This window comes from Hyperolius riggenbachi, chromosome 2, assembly GCF_040937935.1.
Source record: "Hyperolius riggenbachi isolate aHypRig1 chromosome 2, aHypRig1.pri, whole genome shotgun sequence".
Taxonomy (NCBI): Eukaryota; Metazoa; Chordata; class Amphibia; order Anura; family Hyperoliidae; genus Hyperolius; species Hyperolius riggenbachi.
In genome coordinates, this window is record NC_090647.1 from 453,106,927 (window position 1) to 453,125,250 (window position 18,324).

The window sequence follows — 18,324 nt, forward strand, 5'->3', positions numbered from 1 at the left end:
ACTTCCCGCCGTGGTTCACTTCCGGTATTTGCAATTGAATGTTGCAAACCACTGCACCTGCGTGGCTCTGGCCACGCGCAACCTCACTCCCGCTGACGTCACCGGGGGCTTCCTGCACAGACGCAATACACGCATGGGAGACCAAAGAATCATTTTGTCTCATGACAGGCACAGGACGTCTGCGGGGGGAGGGGGCTGGTAGAAGCCCCAGGTAAGTTAAACTCTTTTTTATTTGTAGGGTTACAGTACTCCGTTAAGACTAGATCAGGGATTAGATTGTTGGCTCCTCCAAAAATCATTTTAGTAACATGACTATATGCTCTGTCAAGTCCTGCAGAAGGTAGCAATGCTATATAAATACATTTCCTTCATTCATTTCATCAAGAGTCTGAGGAGGGCAGCATACAGTGCGAAGCTCCTGGGAAGAAGAGGAGACCAGAGGCAGCATGGGCCAGGCAAATATATCATTGCTCCCTGCACTTTTACTCTGCACCGGGGGTGGGGAGGAGTGGAAGAGCTGACCACTACAGTGGTCTCTGTTGTCCTGCCACGATGCGGGAAAGGGGGTCTGGCCATTGGGGGGGGGGGGGGGGTAAACGATACTTCTGCTGAAGTTACGCCCCTGGTCCCAGTGACTAGTATATGCTGCTCACATGCTGTCTTCTCTGGTTTGCTTCCAAAGGAAGGACTGAGAAATCTTAACTGGAATGGGATAAGATAGCCTCTTACACGTTTTATTGCTGTCTGTGGCCTTGCTGCGATTTTCCTCAATTCCTGCTAATGCTTCATTAACATAAAAAAACAAACAGAGTGGTCCTTGTCGTTTTCTGCTGTATGCAAAACAGGAAAAAGAGATGGATAGACCTCTACTGTAATGACACATAAATGATCATTGCCAGTGGAGAAATGTTTTCTGCTTCCCTTTGTGTTCCTGGTGATGGGGGATGAAGGAAGTCTCTCTGGTGAGGACACAGACTACAGTAAAAACAGAGACATTATAAGCCATCCCATCTCTATCGGAGACGGAGAGAAAAGCAGATATACTGTAGCTAGACTTCCACTGTAACACAATCAGATAATCATTACTTATGTATTAGCCAGGTCCATAAATAAAGGGAGCTGACCCAGCTATCTGTTACAAGAAACCGGTCAGCACATCCGGCCCAGATTTATTGGCTAGAGTGACTGTTCTATTTGTGTATGCTACTCCCAGTTCCGCACTTATAAGACATCCGTCCTGCTATAACTATACATTATCTTGTCACCACTTGCATAACTGGCTGTACTCAAACCAACAGCTCTGAGTATTTCTGAGGGACCACCTGCGAGAGGACCTGAAATTGGGTTTCCTTTTTATACATTTACTGTTCAGATGCAGCTTCTTCCTCTCCAGTTTTCGTTGCACCGGCGCTAAGAAATTCATCCACTGTGCTTCAGAAGAATTCAGAATCACAGTCGGTTGTGAATACATTTCTTACTTGTTAACTGGAAGATACAAGGGAACACAAGGCGAAAATTAACTGATGAGATAAACAATTGTATCTATACTCCTACTAAAACATTTTTTTTTTTAGAAATCCCTTGGTTTTATTTTTAAATCTACTTTTTAAGTGTTTATTGTTTCATTGTCTCTGCTCAATGACACATGCATTGAAGTATGCCAGAGCTAAAATCTGTGAACTATGGAGACTTTTTATCTCTTTCCTGCTTTCAGAAGCCATTTTCTGCCAGGAAAGTGTTTTATGGCTGTAATTTATTATCAGTAAGGCCCTGTTTACACTTAATCAGTTAGTACTCGTTTTTTTTCTTCCCCATAGTAGTGCATTATGAAAAAGATTTCAGCTAAAACGCATTAAGTGTAAAGGGTGCCATAGGAAAACATGGACATTACTTCGAAAATCAGGTGTCCTTTCAGTTATAATTGAGACCAACTGATTAAGTGAGGGTTACATTATAGTCCGACCCAGTCCCGACCCGGACAGAAACTGTCACCTGCATACCTGATTTATTTTTAACTCTTTCAGGCAGAGAAAGAAAAAAGTATAGTTATATGTATGATTGGCACTGTACATACACATGTCTATTTCATTATGTCACCTCGTGTATCCTTTAAAGTACACCTGTCAAAAATCTGGGCTACCTCAACTGAGTGTATGATCAAAAATGTATCACCAGTAACATCTATGTTACAAAATAAAATGATCAGGATTTCCAGAGATGCTTATTGCTGAAGTTAAATGCAATTTTTTTGGTAAAAATTGACCTTAAAGTGGACCTGAACTCTTGCACAGGACAGAAGGAAAACAGAGAAATGCACCCTGTATGTATTTAGAGAGTTTAGCCTGTCTAATCCCCCTCATCTGTGTCTAATCACAAGTTGTAATTAGATCTCCCCCCTGTGTCAGCTGCCTGCAATGGTAGAGAGTTAATTTGTAAGCACAGGATATTAACAATATGTCTGCTTCAAGAAGGTAAACAAACTGCAGGATTTGTATCTGCTGTACAAAGAAATGCTTTTTTTTTTATAGGTTAATATGCTGTTGCTTTTCTGTTACAGCAGAGCGGACTTCTGAGGTCAGGTCATCTTTATCTCAAGTCTGATCCCTACTGATCTATGTGATGAATGGCTTTGGTGCCCTGGTGGGTGTACTTTACCCAGCACATGAGCCTGCTGTTTTTGCTTTTTTTTTTTTTACAGTACAGTCTCGACTATCTGGCACTGATGGATAAGTGTGTTTTCCGGTTGCTTGAGACTTAGTGTAAAAATGTTAAAAATAGTCCTAGCTAATACAGTCCTCCTATATCCAACTCTATGTACATACCACAAACCCTGTGTAAAATGGTAAAATACAGTAACTGAAAGTTTATTGGGGGAGCCGTGGAATCCAGTCTTTTAGCATAGCAGAGCACACAAACTGCCTAAGAAGTTGTCCTTCACTACTGTGAGTACTGCTGCGATTTGTGCTGGTTGGTTGAGACTTCTGATTAGTTGAGTTCCAGAAAACTGAGACTCTACTGTACAGTATATGTATACGCTTTTACAGAGTATATGCGCTCATGATAACCTTTCTCCGCATTTCCTTTCTAATAAGAGCAACAGTTATGCAATGACAGAGGTTCCTGAGGTAGGGATATGGGAATACAGTCTGCTGCTGTTTAGCAAAAAAACAACAATAGCCCTTATTCAATTCACTTTTTCTGGAATTTTCTCACAGGACAAAATTTTTAATCTTATATACTTACTTAAAGCGGAATATAACCCTGCATTTCAACTTTGCTCTAAAAAACATTATTTACAGCATATTATATGCAACCAGCATTTTTTTTTTACTAGACCAGCATTGGAAGGGTTACGCACAGAGCTTTAAAGTTCCATGGAGAGAAATGCTGCCACAGCCGAAGTTTAGATAGATACATTTAAGTAAACACAATGTAACAAGTGTGGAATGTGACACACACTCTGACTGTGCAGGAGCTCCCGGACACAGAGAGAGAGAGAGAGTGAGTCACATTCCACACTTGTTACATTGTGTTTACTTAAATGTATCTATCTAAACTTCGGATGCGTCTGCATTTCTATCCACGGAACTTTAAAGCTCTGTGTGTAACCCTTCCAATGCTGGTCTAGTAAAAAAAAAATTCTGGTTGCATATAATATGCTGTAAATAATGTTTTAGAGCAAAGTTGAAATGCAGGGTTATATTCCGCTTTAACTTTCAGCACCTTGCAACTGAAAAAGTGCTAAAACGTCATATGAAACTTGTTTTGATTATTTTCTTGCTTGCTGGGGACTAGTGATGATCGTAATCAACAAATTACGATTTCACTAAATTTCGCGTAATTTTACGCTTATAAATAATTACAATTTGCAAATTCAGCTGATTTCGAGTAGTCATTTGTAATTTCGCATAAAATTTAGCGAAATTTTGCATAATTTCTTGCCGAATTTAGCAGTGAATAGCAAAGCCCGCATATATGCTATTGCCACCAAAATTGCTACATATGTTAATTGAGGGTACAAGTAAAAAAAAAAAACAATTTTGCAAAAAGACCTTATAGTTTTTGAGAAACTCAATTTTAAAAATGCAAGTGCAAAATGGTTTTTAAACTTAGAAAAAATAGCATATTTAAAATCGACTTTCTCAAAAACAACAAGGTCTTTTTAAAAAATTCTGTTTGTGACTTATACCCACTATTCTGCTTAACATATGTCGCAATTTTGGTAGCAATAGCATGTATGGGGCCTTTGCCCTCTAAAGTTGGCACAAAATTACGATGCGTAATTGCGAATTTCGGCCCACCACTGCTGGAGACTTAAAAGGTATTTTATTGGTAAAATGTAAAAACACCTACTTGAAGAAAACTCAGAAGAGGTGCTCCGAGCTTCAAAGAATTCCTGTTTAGGCACGTTATTGACTTGAGGAAGTGGTATTGTAGCCCACAAAATGTTGTCTTTCTTATGCAATAAATCAATTAATCCTGTTTTAGAACATACAAGATATTCTTCTGTAGGTAAGCAGTCTTTTATCTGATTTTATTATTTATTTATTTATTTATCTCCTTCACCTTATACTCCATTGGGGGCCTCTCACCTCCCCTATTACCGTTCTGCTAAAGGAAATTTCCTGGGCTCTATGTTAGGCCTTACAAGAAGACAGGACTTTGCTTACGTACCAGAAAGTTGAAGACACACCATTCGTGTGTCTATGTGGCTATGTCCAGTTTTCCTGAGTGAGATGGTGACATTCCCAAGTCGAGGTATAAACACGCTGCCTGTCATGGACCCAGAACAGTCCACAACATGCCTACTAATGCTTGCTCACATGCCAACATTTCAGAAGGTAAGCATCTTCATAGGTTCCATCAGAGTCTGCTGTGTTTTTTGGAACCTTTGCTGTTCTCACCTATAATGGTATATAGGAATGAAAGAAACAATAAGGTTAGTTTAAATGTTTTTTCCCCTACTGGTTGACTTTAGTACATGAGTTGCATTGTGTGTGAGCAGCTGGATGGAGTCTGTGGAGTTAACACATGGAGTGTTTACTGAAAGGACGGAAGACTGAGTTTTAGGCATGGTGACAAAATTGTAATTAGGCAAGATAGTTTACATAGTGCTGCCTGGTATACTTGCTCTCGGAGGACTAGTAGATTAATCTCATGAGTGTAGATGAAGGTAACCTTAAATTTATGTGATTACTGATTAACTTTTTGTGGGCTGAGTGTTTTCAGATTACTGTTCTACCCTGCTGAGACTATTCATAAAGGAAGGATGCCAGCATTGCTAAAACTCAGTTAAGAAGGACAAAATGCACTAATCTTCGCCTACACTGTGAAGGGACTAGGAGCCGTACATTTAAAAACAAAAAAACCCCAAACATTCAAAAAACTTGGTAGAAGCCATATCACTTTGAGATGCAGTACCCTGTAGCAAGGCTAGGCCACAATAGGCCCCAGTACAAATATTGCAATGGGCTAACACCCCTGACAGCCCCCAAGTACCAAATACTGCCCCCCCCCCGCCCCCCTTCCCCAGTACGACTCAAAAGGCCTTTCAAACTTGCGTTTATTAAATCTCAGAAGCTACACTCTGCTGAGATTTGATCATTGCAAGTTTGAAAAGCCTTTTGAGTGCCTCCTTTGCATCATTATGTAACGGATTATTGTGTCAAGTAGAGATGTAGTCCGCACAATGTCGGTGTTGCATGTGATGTTCTTGGATTTTACCTTGTTCATGCCTGATTAAATAAATAATTTTTTATCCTTTTTCAACATTGTGCGGACTACATCTCTACTTGCTGCTACTGTGGGCCTGAACTAGTCCGGTTTCTGCACTGTCGATAGGATTGAAGTTTTGAGCGGAGCATCACCCACCTTTGCTAGGATTATTGGGGAATGCTAACCCACAGGAGGATTGTGCACTGGTGTCCTAAGCTAGACCAGGCCTAATAAAAGGGTTAGTCATAGCACACAACACTTGTGCATTTGCCCACCAAGCTGCCGACTATCGCTACAAGTCAATGGATGACAAAATGAATATGGATGTCGGGGATGATGAGATTCAACCGACTGAACCATTGAATATTGTGGTAACCTTTGCATATAGCGATGAGGATGTGGCCGCATACTGAGCCAAGTTGAATGCATCCCTATTGAAACTGCATCTGAGGTAACAGATACATGGTCTCAGAGAGAGCTCTTTGAACTAAAAAACAAGTGCTGAGTTACTCCGTCCACCAGTTTTTTCTGAAGGCCAAATGTAAACCGAGAGGTTTCAGAATCACCTTAAAGGGAACCTGTGATGAAAGCCATCTCAGGTCCCATACTTGCCCTGGGCTTCCTTTAGCCCCCTTGAGTCCCTCTCTCTCTCCCCGGTCCACTAATAAAACTAACTGATTGAGGAATGGAATGAGATTGTACCGCACATACTGCTTGTGTCTTTAAAGTATCGTTGTCAACAAAGCTCCAGTCAGTTGTATAATGGCACCAGTTCCCAGTGGAGATCCATCGGCCAGGGAAATCGTCTAGGGACAATTGGAATGCCAACCCTCTGGACAAAAGCTATATGCTTGAAGCAATAGGTTGGCCCAGAGTCTACTATGACTCAGATCTCAACTGGTGTGATAAGTCCTTGTAACGTAAGCATGAGGTAGACATAAGCTGCTGAAGAGGACATCTCCTTACGCTCAGGCAACTTACCTCCCGATTGGGTGGGACAGGTCCCATTAAAATGTCCAGTCCACAGTAAAAGCAGGTCTTAGATCAGATAAATGGGGTTTGGTTGTCCCAAGCTGCATTTGTTCAGAATCTCCCTCTATTCCTCTGAGGTCCCAAACGGTGTGGCAAAAGATTCTCAAAAAATGCCGGAAATTGGGGGTACGTTGTGTGGCTGGGGTTAAGACGTGCCAAAAAATGGGGTTAAGACGTGCCAAAAAATGGGTGTGGTCATGGACCAGAATGTGGGTGTGGTCACGGGTGGAGACAAATTTACATGAACTTAGCAATGGTGGGACATTAGATTAGGACAGTGGTGGCGAACCTTTTCGAGGCAGAGTGCCCAAACTGCAACCCAAAAGTCACTTATCTATCGCAAAGTGCAAACAGCAATTTAAACTAAATACAAACGTTTTAACTCATACATGAACATTATGGAAAATTCAAGTTGAAAATACAATACAATACAATACAATAACATTTCTATAGCGCTTTTCTCCCATAGGACTCAAAGCGCTTAGGCTCTCTCAGATTCAGTAATTAGTAGGATGAAGTATTCACACAACAAAAGTTATATTTCTGCAAATGCCAAACTGAACAGGTGGGTTTTCAGTCTGGATTTAAACACGTCCAGGGATGGAGCTGTCCTGATCTGTTGAGGTAAGGAGTTCCAAAACGTAGGGGCAGCATGCCAGAAGGCTCTGGGACCAAAAGTTTCCAAGTGGACTCTGGGTATGACTAGATTATTAGAACCTGTTGATCTGAGAATGCGGGGATTGCTACGCAGCTGCAACATATCTTTCATGTATCCAGGGCCTAAATTATTCAGGGATTTAAATGTCAGTAGGCCGATCTTGAATAGGACCCTCCATTCTATAGGTAGCCAGTGAAGGGAGTGCAGGACTGGCGTTATGTGGCAGTGACGGGGTTGGTTGGTTAGCAGTCTGGCAGCAGTATTCTGTATCAGCTGTAGTCGGTACAAGACCTTTTTTGGAAGGCCAGTGTAGAGAGCATTGCAGTAGTCCAGTCGGGATGTGATGAAGGCGTGGACTAAGGTTGGCAGATCTTCTGGGGGTATGAGGTGCTTGATTTTTGCAATGTTCTTCAGGTGAAAATAGGATGATTTCACCACAGCAGAGATTTGAGTTCTGAACTTTAAATCCCAATCAATTAGAACTCCCAGGCTACGCACATGATCAGAGCTGCGCAGATCCGTGCCTCCTATTCCCAGTGGTGAAGACTGCAAGTTAAGTTGTTTTGTTATCATGCTCTGCCCTCCTATCAGAAGGACTTCAGTTTTGTCTGCATTTAGTTTCAGCCAGTTGTCATTCATCCATTGCTGTAGTTCACGTAAGCAGGCGTTTATAGTTAGAGTTGGGTCTGTCACACCAGGCTTGAAGGAAAGATATAGTTGAGTGTCGTCTGTATAGCAGTGGTATGTCAGGCCATGTTTTTGGATTCGTTTTCCCAGCGGTAACATGTAAATCGTGAAAAGCAGGGGAGAGAGGATTGAGCCCTGGGGCACCCCATACCTAAGTGATACAGGGGTGGACAGGAAGGGCCCCATAGACACTTTGTGGGTTCTGCCACTCAAGAAGGATTGGAACCACTGAAGAACTATGCCATCAATGCCGCAGTATTCCTGTAGCCTGTTTATCAAGATGTCATGGTCAACTGTATCAAAGGCTGCAGAAAGGTCTAGCAGTATGAGGATGGAGCACTCTCCTCTGTCTCTTGCCATGAGCAGGTGGTTGCATATTTGGATGAGGGCCGTTTCAGTGCTGTGGTGTTTCCTGAAGCCAGACTGGAATGGGTCATAACTGTTGTTTTGTAGGATTTTGGCTTCTAGCTGGAGGTAAACAGCTTTTTCAATTAGCTTGCCCAGAAAGGGAAGGTTAGAGACAGGTCTGTAGCTGGTCATTGCATCTGGGTCCAGGGAGGGTTTTTTGAGGAGAGGCCTGATGATTGCTTCCTTCAGTAAAGCAGGAAATATCCCTGATTTTAAGGAACAGTTAACAATTTTTAGGAATACCGGTACGAACAGGTCGGGGCAGTTCAACATGAACTGTGTTGGGCCAGGATCTAGGTCACAGGTAGTTAGGCGGACATGAAGGAGGATGCTTGATGTGACTTCTTCATCAATTTCTTTGAAGTTTGACCAAGGTGTTACATTGTCTCTGCTAATGGTCTTCGGCGCTATATTAGGCTCAGATGCTGTAAGTTGGATGTCGGACCTTATAGCGAAAACTTTGTCTGTGAAGAAATGGGCAAATTGGTCACAGAGGTCCTTTGAAGACTCGATGTTAAGTTTTTGACATGCCGGGTTGCAGAGTTTTTCCACTGTGCGGAACAGTTGGGCTGGTTTGTTAACTGCATTTGCAATCTCTTGTGATAGAAAGGATGATTTTTTTTCCCGTGATTACCTTTTAGTAGCTCTTCAAGTGGAGGATTAAGGCATGTTTGTCTTCTGGGGACTGAGATTTGCGCCACAGTCTCTCAAGTTTTCGGCCTTGTCTTTTCAGCTCTTTTATAGCGTTATCAAACCACTGTGCATGATGGTGTGGAGTAAGATATTTGGTGCGCAGAGGAGCAATGGTCTCAAAGGTGGAGGACACACATTTGTTGTATTTAAACACCAGAGTATCAGGGTCCAAGCTGGAGTCAGTCAATTCATCAAAGCTAAGGTTATCTCGGATATGTTGAGGTGTTAGCCCTTTTAAGCGGCGATATTTTATTTGATTCTTGACCTGGTGTTTGACAGCTGGTATTGAGAGGGAGAAGTGGATAGTGTGATGGTCTGACCAGGCAACAGGATTAATTTCCACATTGGCTATTGACAGCCCAGTATGGAATATAAGGTCCAGAGTGTGGCCTTTCCTGTGAGTAGCAGAGCTGATTGATTGGAGGAAGCCCAGTTCATGTAAGGCACGAGGTAGCTCTATTCCAAGTTTTGAAGAGGAGTCATCCACCCATGTATTGAAATCTCCAAGAACAATCCATCTGGGGTGTTCCAGTGTTAGGTTGCATAGGAGGTCTACAAGTTCCTTAAGGAAGTCTGAGTGTTTTTCTGGTGGGCGGTAGATCAGCAATATGTTAATGTTTTTCTCAGCTGAAAGTTGCACCCCCAAGCATTCAAACGAGTTGGTAGGACCTACAGTAAGTGGTCTGATTTTCAAAGCTGATCTAAAGCAAAGTGCAACCCCTCCTCCCCTGCGTTCTTTCCTGTTGCAGTATATCACGGAATAGTTTGTTGGCACGGCAGCCTCCAGGGTGGGGCCAACTGGTTCAGAAAGCCAGGTTTCAGTCAGGCAGGCCAGATCAGAAGACTCTATTAGATCATGTATGATTGCTGTTTTGTTGTTTATCGATCTGACATTACAGAGGACAACCTTGATGGGGCTACCCTGGGAGCTAGGGTCTGAGATTGATGACTCCAAGACAGAACAGTCTCCAGATGTGTGGCTGTCATCTCTGCTGGATTGTGCTGGAGCTATTAGGGTTGTTGGCTGGGTGTACTCTGCAGATTTTGTCACAGAGTTATTTTGGTTCTGCGGTGAAGAATATCTTTTCCCACGTCCTCTCGAGCCTCTCTTTGTCTTTCTGAAGATTCCAACAGACTTCAGTAGAATTATTGTGGATCTGTCAATTGGATAGATATTTCTTGGTTGGTATACAGCTAGAAGTCTCTCTGCTGAATATTGATGTTTACACATTAGGATGGACAAGAGACAGCTCAGGGCTCCTGCTGAGATAGGTCCTATTTAGAGTCAAGGTGTGAAGTTTGTCAGCTGTGGCTGGTATCCTGCAGAGATCAAAGGGCCTGTATAGACTGAATTGTCCTTACACAGAGATGTATGGATGGACGGCATGAATTTGAAAACACACAGTTCTTTGTTTAGGAATTTGAAGATATAATGTATAATATATGTAGAAAAATATAGTCTATTGAGCATAGATGCTGTAGATAATCGATGAAAGTTACTCACAGGATGGGAGAGGGCAGGCACAAAGAGGCAGAAAGTCTTTAAGGTCTCAGGTCAATTCCAAGGAAGGTGTGCAGTGTTCAGCCGTGAATAAACTGTGAAGATAAACAATTTCATCCATCCTACTCCTGAAAAATGTATTCTTTTTTTTAGAACCTCCCAGTTTTATTTTCTGTTTTAAAAAGCTAAAAAAGTAGGCTTAATGCTATTGTCTCATATGATGATGATTCAGCTTTTTCCATAGTCTCGCAGTTAGCAATCATGTGACCCCCAACAAGACAAATTCAGCAATAATGAGGCCCCCCATCAAGACAAATTCAGCCATCATGAGGCCCCCAACAAGACAAATTCAGCAATCATGAGGCCCCCAACATGACAAATTCAGCAATCATGAGGCCCCCAACAAGACAAATTCAGCAATCATGAGGCCCCCAACACGACAAATTCAGCAATCATGAGGCCCACAACAAGACAAATTCAGCAAAAATGAGGCCCCCCCATCAAGACAAATTCAGCCATCATGAGGCCCCCAACAAGACAAATTCAGCAATCATGAGGCCCCCAACACGACAAATTCAGCAATCATGAGGCCCCAACAAGACAAATTCAGCAAGCATGAGGCCCCCAACAAGACAAATTCAGCAATTATGAGGCCCCCAACAAGACAAATTCAGCAATCATGAGGCCCCCAACAAGACAAATTCAGCAATCTTGAGGCCCCCAACATATCATGAAGCTCCCAACAACACAAATTCAGCAATCGTGAGGCCCCCAACAAGACAAATTCAGTAACCGTGAGGCCCCCAACAAGACAAATTCAGTAACCATGAGGCCCCTAACAAGACAAATTCAGCAGTCTTGAGGCACATAAATAGACAGCATTTCACGTAAATAGGCAGAATGCCCCCTTAATATGGTAGACACCTTTCACCTGGCTTCTGAATTCTCCTCTACTGGCTGCTGTGCCTGGCTGGCCTGGCTATACTATTTTTGGCTGGATTGGGGATGATGTGTGGGCTGAAAGGCCTGGCAGTGATGCTGTGGCCTGGCTGGTGGTGATGCTGTGGCTGGGCTGGCTGGCGGTGATGCTGGGCTGTGCTTGGCTGTTTGAAGTAAATGCTGGCCTGACTGGTTGTGATGCTGTGGCCTTTTTGACAGTGATTCTGGGCTGGTGGTGATGCTGGGCTGGCTGGCCTGGATAGTTTAGGTAGTGACAGATGCCCCCTAGTTTAGGTAGCACCAGGAGCCCCCCAGTTTAGGTAGTGACAGGGGCCCCCAGTTAAGGTAGCGACAGGAGCCCCCCAGTTCAGGTAGTGACAGGAGCCCCCCAGTTCAGGTAGTGACAGGAGCCCCCAGTTCATTTAGTGACAGGAGCTCCCTAGTTCAGTTAGTGACAGGTACCCCCCAGTGTATGTAGTGACAGGTGCCCCCCAGTTTAGGTAGTGACTGGGACCACCAGTTTAGGTAGTGACAGGTGCCCCCCAGTTTAAGTAGGGACAGGTGCCCCCCAGTTCAGTTAGTGACAGGTACCCCCAGTTTAGGTATGAAAGGAGCCCCCCAGTATATGCAGTGACAGGTGCCCCCCAGTTCAGGAAGTGACAGGGACCCCCCCTAGTGTATGTAGTGACAGGAGCCCCTTGTTTAGGTAGTGGCAGGTGCCCCCCAGTTCAGGTAGTGACAGGTGCCCCCCAGTATAGATAGCCAGGTCTATAGGTGTCCCCAGTATAAGTAGCCAAGTCTATAGGTGTCCCCAGTTTAGATATCCAGATCTATAGGTGTCCCCAGTGGCAGCGGAGAGAGAAAAGGGAGCGAGTGCATAGAGGTGGGGAAGGGGGGACATCTCCCCCCCTTCCCTAATCTTGGGGCTCCCCCTCTCTCTCGCTTTCCCCTCCAGAATTCAGTGGTGCAGCAGAGCTCTGTATCTGTGCACCACTGCTCTGGTCTAGCCCAGACCAGTTTACCTGATTCTTATTTGGTACCCACAAATTTGGTACACACAAAGGGGATTGCAGGGCATGCTGGGTTGTCCTTTTCTGCTCAGACTTAACTAATGCAGCCTGATTGGCTGAAACCTCGTTCCCTCCTGTTTTCCCCTCCAACACCTCTGTTCCTCTCTGATTAGCCAATATTTCTCATGCTGAGACAATGCACTTTCTAAAGTGAAGGGCGGCAATGTATACACAATCAGGTAGAGGAGTGTAAGGGAGGAAATGACATCAGGATTGGCTTCAGAATAGCCACAGGTAAAATTGGAAATGCTATGAAGGATTCTCTCTTTTTTAACTGTAGTAAAATGTAATGATCCGCTCAGCAGCTAGTTTACTATCAGTGCAGGCACAGAGTAACAAGGAAACAGTAAATTCGGGCGCCTGAGGCTAGTGGACAAATCGGGCGCCGCCATTCACTCCTATAATAAATATCGTTTAATGGGCGCCCGATAGGAAAAAAGGGCGCCGGAGAAAAATAACGTTTTAAAAGCGGCGCCCGGAGACTTAATGTTTTATTACTGCTTCTCATGATTACACATTATTTAATGATTTATACATTTTTAAATATTATTTTTAAACGAAAAACAGTACAATATTTTTTTTTAAAACATTATTTTTAAACGAAAAACAGTACATTTTTTTTTTTTACCATTATTTTTAAACGAAAAAACCAACAGGGGGGTCTTAGGTTTAGGCACCAACAGGGGGGTCTTAGGTTTAGGCACCAACAGGGGGGTCTTAGGTTTAGGCACCAACAGGGGGTCTTAGGTTTAGGCACCAAAAGGGGGGTCTTAGGTTTAGGCACCAACAGGGGGGTCTTAGGTTTAGGCACCAACAGGGGGTCTTAGGTTTAGGCACCAACAGGGGGGTCTTAGGTTTAGATACCAACAGGGGGGTCTTAGGTTTAGGCACTAACAGGGGGGTCTTAGGTTTAGGCACCAACAGGGGGGTCTTAGGTTTAGGCACTAACAGGGGGGTCTAGGGGTTAGGGGTAGGTACAGGGAGGGTTACTTAGGCACCAACAGGGGGGGTCTTAGGTTTAGGCATCAACAGGGGGGTCTAGGGGTTAGGGGTAGGTACAGGGAGGGTTACTTAGTAATTTTTTTTTTTAAACGTTATTATACGTTTCACTATTTAAACGAAAGATTAACGTTTTTTACAATTGCCGATTTCATGCACAATATTTAATGATTTATAACTTTAAAAAACATTAATTTTAAACGAAATACAGTACAATACATTTTTAAACGTTATCCATGCTTATCGTTAAAAACCCGGCGCCCTTTTTTCCCAGCGCCCCTTTTTAACGTACGCGAGTAACAACTGATGCTGTACATACTGGAGGTAGCAAAAATCAGCACATGTTGCAGCTAGTTTACTATCAGTATAGTTAAAGTAGCAGCTTATACTGTACATACTGGAGGTAGCAGTGATCAGCATACACCTGCTAGTTTATTAACTGTACAGGCACAGAGTAATAGCGAATACTGTACACAGAAATCAGCACACACTTCAGCTAGTTTACTATCAGTAAAGGGACACAGTAACAGCTTGTACTGTACATATTGGATGTAGCAGAGATCAGCACAAGCTGCAGCTAGTTTACTATCAGTACAGGCACAGAGTAACAGCTTAAACTGTACATACTGGGGGCAGCAGAAATCAGAAGACATTGCAGCTACTATACTATCAGTACAAGCACAGAGTAATAGCCTATACTGTACAAACTGGAGGTAACAGAGATCAGCACACACTGCAGCTAGTTTACTATCAGTACAGGCACAGAGTAACAGCTTATACTGTACATACTGGAGGTAGTAGAGATCAGCACACGCTGTAGCTAGTACATGCACATACTGTACATACTGGAGGCAGTAGAGATCAGCACATGCTGCAGCTAGTTTACTATCAGTACAGGCACAGAGTAACAGCTTATACTGTACATACTGGAGGTAGCAGAGATCAGCACACACTGCAGCTAGTTTACTATCAGTACAGGCATAGAGTAAGGGCCCATTTCCACTTGTGCGTTGCGATTCCGTATGTGAGTGTGGATTCGTTCGCGTTTCCATGTGGATTTTCACGCGGAATCGCTCGCGGTTTGCGCTATGCGATTTTAACCATGTCAATGCCGGCAAGCATTGACATGGGTTTTTCAGTGGAATCGCACGCGGAAACGCCGGGAAAACCGCAAGACTAATATGCTTGTGGTTTTCCTATTAAATTACATAAGCGGCGATTCGTGTGAGTGTGTGCGGCATGCGAGTTCTGATGGCTCTGCCGTGCAGATTTTTTTCTGCACAGCAGACCGCACAGAATTCCTGACAAGTGGAAACAGCCCCATCCACTTGTATTGGTTATGCGAATCTGCATGCAGAAAACGCATGCAGATTCGTTCTAGTGGAAACATGCCCTAACAGTTTATACATCAAATTCAGGTGCTCTTTAATGTTTACCAGAGGGTAAAAAGCATAAAAGACAATATTCTTATCTAGATGATGTTTAAGCTCTTCAGACCAAATTACACCATAGAGAAAATGTGTGCAACAACCAAGTGAACCTGACAAATCTGGCTTTGCAAATTTGGCCTATTGGCTAATCACGAGACATCGCTCATGCAACTATGCATTTGCTTTCGCATGCCAAAATATTCAGGGTCAAAAACCAACACCGCAAAGCAGTCGCCCTGCGGGAATTAGTTCATGCTACATTAGCACTATCCAGGGGCGCCACGATAGCTCTTCAGACACCTCCAAGGTCTTTACTGTTTCCGCCCCCCCTTGCCACGTAGCATTTGTAGCTCTGGCTGGTCCAGTCGGAGCCTGTAACATGCACAGTCCACTCCATTTGCCCTCTCTGTACGCACTCCTGAATGGCTGTGCACAACAGCTGTGGGCGAGAGCATCCTAAACAAAATAAATAAATAAATAAAATTTTGAAACAATCGGAACTGTGTTTGCACAGGAAGATCCTGGTTATGGCTGCTACATGCTTCCGTGTGAGAGTGTGCGCAGAGAGGCTGCGCTGCTGCATGGATGGACTGTGGCCTGGACATCCAGAGTGGAAATTGCAGCAGCAAGATGGAGGGAAACCCGGACACAGTACAGAGCCTGTAAATGTAAGGATAGCCAATACATCCTCCAATCCAGGTACAGAATATCTTTTAACTCCCCTTTCCCCTCAGGTTTTTTTTAAATTATTGTTACTATATAAGGGTGTTGGTGAGAGAATGAGGGGTAAGTGTGCTGGGGAAGGGGGATTATTTAAAAGCAGATTTGATTAGGGGTGCAGGTGGAGTAGTTTATTCAGGGTTGGCAAAAAATGTGAGAATAGGCTGACACTTATTTTGGTGCATAGAGAAAAGGGACTGTTGGAATCCTGCAGACTGGGCAGGGTGGAAAGATGTGAGCCATAGGGGTGATGCAGAGGGGATGGAGAGGTAGTGACTGAGTGCTACTCACTTCTGGATTGTCCTGCTCTGCTCTCTTCTATGACATGCAGGAGGCAGCATGGATCCTCTCCCCTAGCTGCCCAATGTGCACCAGGCACGTGCAGAGGGGGGTGCTCTGGGTGCCCAAGCACCCCCTTTCTTTATTTGAATAAAAAAAGGCCCCTCGGCCACGCAAAATAAGCTCCGCCCCCGGTCGCGGTAAGCCCCGCCCACAACTCGCGAGTAGCTCCGCCTCCCACCCAGGGACCTTGCTGTCATTAGGGCAAAGTGGCCAATTGCTGCTGCTGGGTCCTTGCTCTGCCAGACACTCAGGAGGGGTTTCAGCAGAGAGAATGGAGCAATAAACTCCCTGTTCCAGAGTGAAACAATAACATACACAGCCGTAGAAGCAGAGAGACCTGTAGTTAGAGGATGTAGCAGGGGAGGAGATTAAGTCCCACCCCCAGTGCTTCACAAGCTGACAGCATGGGAGAAGAGATCGCAAGGCTGGATCACACACAGGTTAGGAGTGGAGACAGGAGCTTCAGGCTGCTCATGCTTCTTTCTGCACATTTGTAAGGTGACACCTCTCTCTGTCAGTGCTGCTGCTGACCTACCCCAGACCACTATCAGTATAGAAGCACCTATTTCCAATGACAGCTCCTCTTCTCACGCTGCAAACTTCATTGTGCAGAATAGCCATCATTTGTCCCTGCGCATCGGATGCCACCCTGTCCCTGAGCCAGAGTGCTAGGCAGTGCCCTGGGTCCCTCTGCATGCCCTGTCCCTGAGCCAGAATGCTGGGCAGCCCCTGGTCCCACTGCGTGCCCTGTCCCTGGGCTAGTGTGCTGGGCTGTGCCCTGGGCCTCTCTGCGTGCCATGTCCCTGAACCAGTGTGCTGGGCAGCCCCTGGTCCCTCTGCATGCGATGTCCCTGATCCAGAGTGCTGGGCAATGCCCTAGGTTCCTCTGAGTGCCCTTTCCCCGAGCCAGAATGCTAGGCAGTGCCCTGGGTCCCTCTCCATGCCCTGAGCCAGAGTGCTTGGCAATGCCCTGTGTCCCTCTGAGTGCCCTATCTCTGAGCCAGAGTGCTTGACAATGCCCTGGGTCCCTCTGAGTGCTCCGTCCCCAAGACAGAGTGCTGGGCAGCCCTGAGTCCCTCTCCATGCCCTGAGCCAGAGTGCTTGGCAGTGCCCTGGGTCTCTCTGAGTGCCCTGTCCCTGAGCCAGACTGCTGGGCAATGCCCTGTGTCCCTCTGAGTGCCCTGTTTCTGAGCCAGAGTGCTTGACAATGCACTGGGTCCCTCTGAGTGCCCTGTCCCCGAGACAGAGTGCTTGGCAGTGCCCCTAGTCCCTCTGAGTGTCCTGTCCCTGAGGCAGAGTGCTTGACAATTCCCTGGGTCCCTCTGAGTGCCCTGTCCCTGAACCAGAGTGCTTGGCAGTGCCTCTGGGTGCCCTGTCCGTGAGCCAGAGTGCTGGGCAGCCCTGGGTCCCTCTGAGTGCCCTGTCCCCGAGACAGAGTGCTTGGCAGTGCCCCTAGTCCCTCTGAGTGCCCTGTCTCTGGGGCAGAGTGCTTGGCAGTGCCCTGGGTCCCTCTGAGTGCCCTGTCCCCGAGCCAGAGTGCTGGACAATGCACTGGGTCCCTCAGAGTGCCCTGTCCCCGAGCCAGAGTGCTTGGCAGTGCCCTGGGTCCCTCTAAATGCCCTGTCTCCGAGCCAGACTGCTGGGCAATGCCCTGTGTCCCTCTGAGTGCCCTGTCCCCGAGACAGAGTGCTTGACAATGCCCTGGGTCCCTCTGAGTGCACTGTCCCTGAGCCAGAGTACTTGGCAATGCCTTGGGTCCCTCTGAGTGCCCTGTCCCTGAGCCAGAGTGCTTGGCAGTGCCCTGGGTGCCTCTGAGTGTGCTGTCCTTGAGCCAGAGTGCTGGGCAGCCCTGGGTCCCTCCGAGTGCCCTGTCCCCGAGACAGAGTGCTTGGCAGTGCCCCTAGTCCCTCTGAGTGCCCTGTCTCTGAGGCAGAGTGCTTGGCAGTGTCCATAGTCCCTCTGAGTGCCCTGTCTCTGAGGCAGAGTGCTTGGCAGTGCCCTGGGTCCCTCTGAATGCCCTGTCCCTGAACCAGTGTGCTGGACAGTGCCCCTGGTCCCTCTGAGTGCCCTGTACCTTAGCCAGTGTGCTGGACAGTGTCCTTGGTCCCTCTGAGTGCACTCACTGTCCCT

At 45.5% G+C, this 18,324-nt stretch overlaps 1 long non-coding RNA gene across 1 annotated transcript; it reads right to left on the bottom strand.

Annotated features, from left to right (window-relative positions):
* Window positions 1-1,133: 1,133 nt before the first annotated feature.
* Window positions 1,134-4,898, bottom strand: LOC137546979 (uncharacterized). Its single transcript, XR_011026419.1, has 2 exons — window positions 4,675-4,898; window positions 1,134-1,485 (listed from the first exon to the last, which is right to left on the bottom strand). It is a non-coding gene; the product is annotated as an uncharacterized lncRNA (long non-coding RNA).
* Between the last annotated feature and the right edge of the window lie 13,426 nt (window positions 4,899-18,324).